The sequence below is a fragment of the Anomalospiza imberbis genome, chromosome 8 (genome assembly GCF_031753505.1).
Source record: "Anomalospiza imberbis isolate Cuckoo-Finch-1a 21T00152 chromosome 8, ASM3175350v1, whole genome shotgun sequence".
NCBI lineage: Eukaryota > Metazoa > Chordata > Aves > Passeriformes > Viduidae > Anomalospiza > Anomalospiza imberbis.
The window spans coordinates 1,947,865-1,953,864 of record NC_089688.1 but is presented as its reverse complement, the minus strand read 5'-3'; positions in this window follow the sequence as shown (position 1 = coordinate 1,953,864).

Sequence of the window (6,000 nt, the reverse complement as noted above, 5' to 3'; positions counted from 1 at the left end):
TGGATGAAATGATACATTTGTGAGCGATGCTTTTGGCCACAGATCAATGTGATAACCAGGCACTGCCAAGCTAAAAGGCAGAAAAGCCTCTATCCCTGTGAATTTCTTTAGGAAAACTACTTGCAACCATGTGCATTTACTATAGCACAGCTTTTTGGTGCAGAAAGTGACACATTCTTTGTCTGGGGACTCCTGATGCAATGATTTGGGTTTGGCATTTGCAGAACTATATTTTTTTTTTTGTCAGAGGAGCAAAGATGCAGCAATGTGTCATTGGACTGAGCACTGAGTCACTCAACTCCATATCCCTCCAGATCTGCACTGAATAGATGACACTTCCCACTTCTCACCGTGTCTCAAAGGGATCTTAGAGCTGATTGATTATTCCTGTCCCTTTGCTGTTACACCCTCTGGTGTAGTATGGAGCAGACACACATTTCCTTTCTCCTCTGGTGACACAGACAAGCACATTGTCTCCCTGGCTCAGCTCCGAGTTCTTTTCAGAGCAGCTTCACAGGTAAGGACAGCACAGCTCTGCTTGTTTGTCTTCTTTCATAATTGTTCCTGAGTTTGATTTAAAACAAAACAATTTACCTCATTAGCTAATTTTTTCCTGCTAACTCCATAGCCTTAAAAGAAAAAAAAAAAAAAAATCTCAGCTGTGTCCTAGAAATAAATGAAAATGTTCTGAAACAAGCCAGCCATTGGGTATCAACCTTTGGTTTGTCTGAGGCAGGACAGAGCAAGCCTCCAGAACATTTATTTACTGAGCAAGTGCAAGATTTCACTGCTCTACCAGGGTAGAACAATACAGGAGCCATCACTTTATTAACAAGAGTGACCTTGAAGCCTTAAGGAATGATAAAAGCCAAAGTTTCAAACACATACTCCATTCCCAGCTGGATCATCAAAACATGTTTGTTTTCCTATATAACTCAATTCATCAGTCACTGTTAAACATCCAGATCCTTGAGGATTTTGCTTCACTCCAAGCTCACTGTCTGTACCCAAAGGAGGTCAGGAGTGAAGCACACTTTTGCTGTCTGGCCACTCAGAGCTAATGGTTTTTCATCACAAACACTGATTGCAAGGAACCTCCACTGCATTGGTGTTTGGGTCTCGGAACCCACCCCCGGTTGGGATGAGTCTGGGAAGGTGGTAAAGTCTCTCCTCCAACCCATGTCTCCAAAGAAAGACTCAGTAGTCTCCTGTTGTCCGGTCTCAAGGTAGTTTATTGTGTGTTATCTAAAAGATTTCTCCCTGAGCTGCTGCGGTCCGTTCAGCAGTCAGGCAAGGGCACACTGCCACACCCAGGGGGCTGGTGCCTTCTTTTATTTCATATATTACGTATTAGATGTTTACAGTTTCCTCAATGCCCATCACCTATATTGAACAGTGACTTTCTACTCTAAACCAGTCTGTGAGTGCCAACATCACCAAGAACATGGAGGTTAGGAAGAAGAAGGAAAGAGGACAGGGCACGCCCAAGTCCCTGCATCTTAGAACTTCTGACCCCCATGTACAAAACTCAGACCCCTCTGTACGAGGCCTAAAACCCCCCCTCTACACCACTCAACAACTCTTCCTCTCACTTTGTGACTACTTCTACTATAATATCTAAACTTTTGTGATTTCTTGTTCTTCTTGCAAGGTTGTTAAGTTGTTCCATGGATCAGGTTCAAATCCACAGGGGTCTGTGGCTGCATTCCAGGTCTCAAATGCTTTTGACCTGGGCCCGGAACATCCAAGAGTGTCCAAGGGACATTCTGGGTTCCAACATTTGGGCTCACACAGAAATGCACCCAGGCATACAGGAGAGGGGAGGGAAACGGCTGTACTCCTAAGCTGAGGGAAGGGAGAGATGGATGGACACCTTCCAGTTGTTTCAGTTTCAGGGAAAGACAACACACAAAGCTGATAATTACAGTAATTTTAGCATGGGCATAACTAGAGAGAATCCATCTCTCCCCTCTTTGCCCTTGCTCTCTCAGTTCCACAGTTAGTGTGGGTTTGTGACTTACAGTTAATTAATTCCTGCTGTAAGAGCAAGCTGCTGTTTGTGCCATGGGAGGTTTCAGGCTGTCTTTGTCCCACTGCAGATTCTGCAGTGTCCAGTGCTAGGGCTCAGCAGATGTTGTTGTATTTCCCTTACACAGGCACTAGGTAGGACTCTGTCCTCTCTCTAGCCATCTAATTTTATAGTGATAACAGTCTTTTTGAGGTTTCTGTCCTTCTAAATCGATTGAGGTTTCTCTCCTAAATCCACTGACATTTCCCACCAGTTCCACAGTTCCCGGGCCTGACTGGCAAACAGCAGATGGCGTGGTTGCCTCAGCACAGGGACCTAAAACCCACCCCCAAAGGGGAAGTGAATTCACCTGTAAGTGAATTTATGGGCTATGATTGCATGTGGTGTCATTTACAAAAGACACAAACTATGTGCAGGTAAACAGGCATTTTTATAAAAGGAGAAGAAAATATGTACATCGTAGGGAACAAATGCAGACTGTACTGGAATAGCTATGTATTTAATTTATAATTTATAAATTAAAATAGAAACCTCACTAAAACATTGACACAAAGGAGTAAAGCTTCAACACAAGGCACGAGGAATTCATCAGACTCCTCTTGGAAAACAATGGGATGGCACTTTAAATATGATGTCATGTTTACCATTACAACCACCCCCCAGCCAGAGATATTTTACATAACCTCCTGCCTGGCTTTTTAGCCCACTTTTAGTTATCCAAAAACTCATTCCCCAAACAAACTTCCTCTTAAAATCTCACATATTTTTTCTCCTCATGTAGATAATTAATGTAAATACCTTACTAAGGTAAGGTATTTAAAACAGTAAGATACAGCTCTGCATAGCAGTTTTTATCACAATATAAACCAGCACCTCTGATAATATCGGCACTGGCTTCATTATCTGATAAATGGGTACTTGGTGATGAAACATAAAATTCCCATCTTTTACAAGAAGACAGAAATGCTTTGAAGGTGCTATATTTAAGCAACACTTTACTTTTACAAAACTCAGCTTTATTTACTACTGAGGAGTGGATTCAGGAGGTTCTTTAAGTGTATCTCTAGTCTCCAGGACAGGGATGGTTTCATTGAAATCACTGGATTAATTAATTAATTAAGAAAATGTGTAACTGAAATTCAACTTTTGCTCTGACAAAAATTCCTAAGCTATTTTTCACTCATACAGATGGAAATCATTTACCTGAATCCCTTTCCTTGTACATGTTGAATGCTTAGTCCTTTAGTGTCTTTTTAATCTTATACCACACTGCGAAAAGATTTGCTAAAAAACTTAATAGTGGAAAAATATTTATGAAGAAACACCAAATAATTACAATATTTCAATTCTTTTATGATCAGTATAACTCCTTATGGCACAGCTGTCTCTGCTTTTGTAAAATATTGCTAGGAATGGTCAACATGGAATTCAGAATTCCCAGGATTAAAAACCAAACAAATCAGCACTATCGTAATAACAAGAAAAAAGTGAAAAAGAAAAGTCAAATGCTCATTTTGGCTGAAAAGCTCCTACTGAGGTTGAAAAGTTTGTGGGAAAGAACATCCCTTTGTTCTCTTCATTCTAGCAATTATCTAGCATGGAATTTTGTGGAAGTCCCAAAAATTCCAAGTAGCTAAACTATGTCAAAAGGAGTTGAAATAATGTCTTAGAAACAGCACAATGACAGTAAAAATTAGTGGCAGCACAAAAGTATACACAGCAACTACATGAATCAATGCCAAATAACATTGGATATTCAATATACAGGCTGAAAAGCTCAGTGTGAAAAAAAAAAAAAGTGTACAAAATGTATTCAGATTTAAACATCTCAATCAGTGTCTGTCAGAGAAACACAGAAACAATGCCCTGTCAAGTCTACTCACAATTCATCACTTTACTACAGCTTCAATAAATATTCTACATCCTATGTCATCAAAGGGGAAACATCTCTCTTGTAAAATACAAGGAAACCAGATATGTAAGGACAGAGTTGCTTCAGAAATCGTTCTCCTGCAGATCATTAGTGTTTGTCTGGTGCTGGCTGATGAACAGATTTTGGACAGAAAGCGTCCCAGTACCAAAGAATTTGGTGTCCAAGTGACACAAAGATGAGAAACAGGAGCAGTGCCAATGACACAAGCATTGCAGGTGTGGGAAAGGCCATCAGGGCCATGTTTCCTGTTGCTCTGAGGACTCTGAATGCCAAGGGAGGATCAATGTGACTTTTTGGAGGAGCTAAATCACCAGAGTGGGGGACTGCCCACCCACCTCCAAGGCAGAGCATCGAGAGAAACCCCACAGCCACTCACTGCACCCACTGGTGATGGAAGTGTGGGGAGCCCATGACATCCACAGGCTGTCCCCAAAAATCAGGAGCTCCCTCCCACTGCTGCCCTGCTCAACATCTGCAGCTCATTCTGCACCACTAAAGCCATGAGAATGGGGTAGGGTGAGGCTCCCTGCATAGGGGGGACAATCTCAGCCCTTTTGGGATGGGGGTGAACACAACAATGTATGCTCTGCCTCAGTTTGCCCATCTTTAAATGTAATGGTGAGTGAGAACAAGGAATAGCAGAGCCAAGGGAGTGGGAATGGGACAGGTCATGAATGAATGCTGAAGGACCAGGCTTGGAGAAGGAGTCTGCTTATGGTGGCCTGCAGAGTCTTGCTGCCAAGTGTCTCCCCTCTCCTTTTCACTGACATCACCCAGAAAAGGCTGTGAAATTCATGGAGCTTCCTTTGGCAAGTTCAAAAAAAGGTGAAACTGCTCTGTCTGTGGCACTGCTGGTCGCGTGCAACATCAGGGTAAAAGCAAATCTTTGCAGGAGAGCAAAAGGGACGATTTACTGAAGCAACATTTTGAAACATTACTGTGAAAAAACAATGGAATTATCACAAAATGGAATTTCACACTCCCAGCAAACCCCCACTGGAGACAAGAGACTGACAAACAGCATAGCATGGAAAGCAATAGTGTAAGTTGCACTCCACAAGCTCCACAATCAGTCCTCTCGTACCTGCCATTAGTATCTAACTTACTAAGCTCTGAAACAGCAGTTCAACAAACTCATGTTTTGCAGGAAAAACAAAAGTTTAGCAGGTTTTTCTTGAAAAAAAATCTGCAATATTCTAACTCCGTTTAAAAAAGAACAAACAAAATCGTAAGAAAGCTACAAAACTACACCGCCCTTGCTGCCTTTAAAGCAGTAAAAGCTTTACAGTCAACTCTAAAATAAATCACCAACATCTACAATCTTAATTCATGTTTTGTCATGATGTTCTCATCAGACCAAAATGTTTACCAAAGCAGGCCTACAAGGAGGGAGGAAGGGAGGATAGCAGGAAGGGTAGATAATAACAGTGAGTGGAAAATGATCCAAACGTGACCAACAGAGATTTTCTGAAAATGTAGAAAAGCAAGCAGTTATTTTGTCTGGATCAAAGACATCTGGAAGATATAGGGACAAAAAGAGGGGAAGGGAAGAAAAAACCCAAAGTGCAAAAGAAGGGGATACCTTCATCCAGCAAAGCATTTACACACAGGCTCAGGGTGAAGCACAGCCTAAAGCTAAGCTTGAGCCTGAGTGTGCTGCTGGATTCAGAGGAGGGAAAACAATAGCAACAGACAGTAATACTTGAGCAGGTACCCTCCAAGAACTTGCCATCTTCAAATAAACGTCTTCCTAATTTAATTTTTCAGCTCTTTCTAGCCAAGCCTATTTCAGGCTGTAGAAGGTTGCTGAAGAGGACACAGCGACTCTTGCCAGACTCCATTGCTTTCAGACAGACCACCTAAGGTGGGAAGAGACCATTTCCAGTCGGCTGGTCCCTAACATAGCCCTTTTGATCTTTGTAAATGTAAATCAAGAGTTGTGGAGGGAGCGTTTTGTCTGGGAGAGGTCACTGGCACCTGGTCCCTAGGTGTGGCCTTTGGGGACATGTTTATCCCCACTAAAAACGCCTTTGCCGAT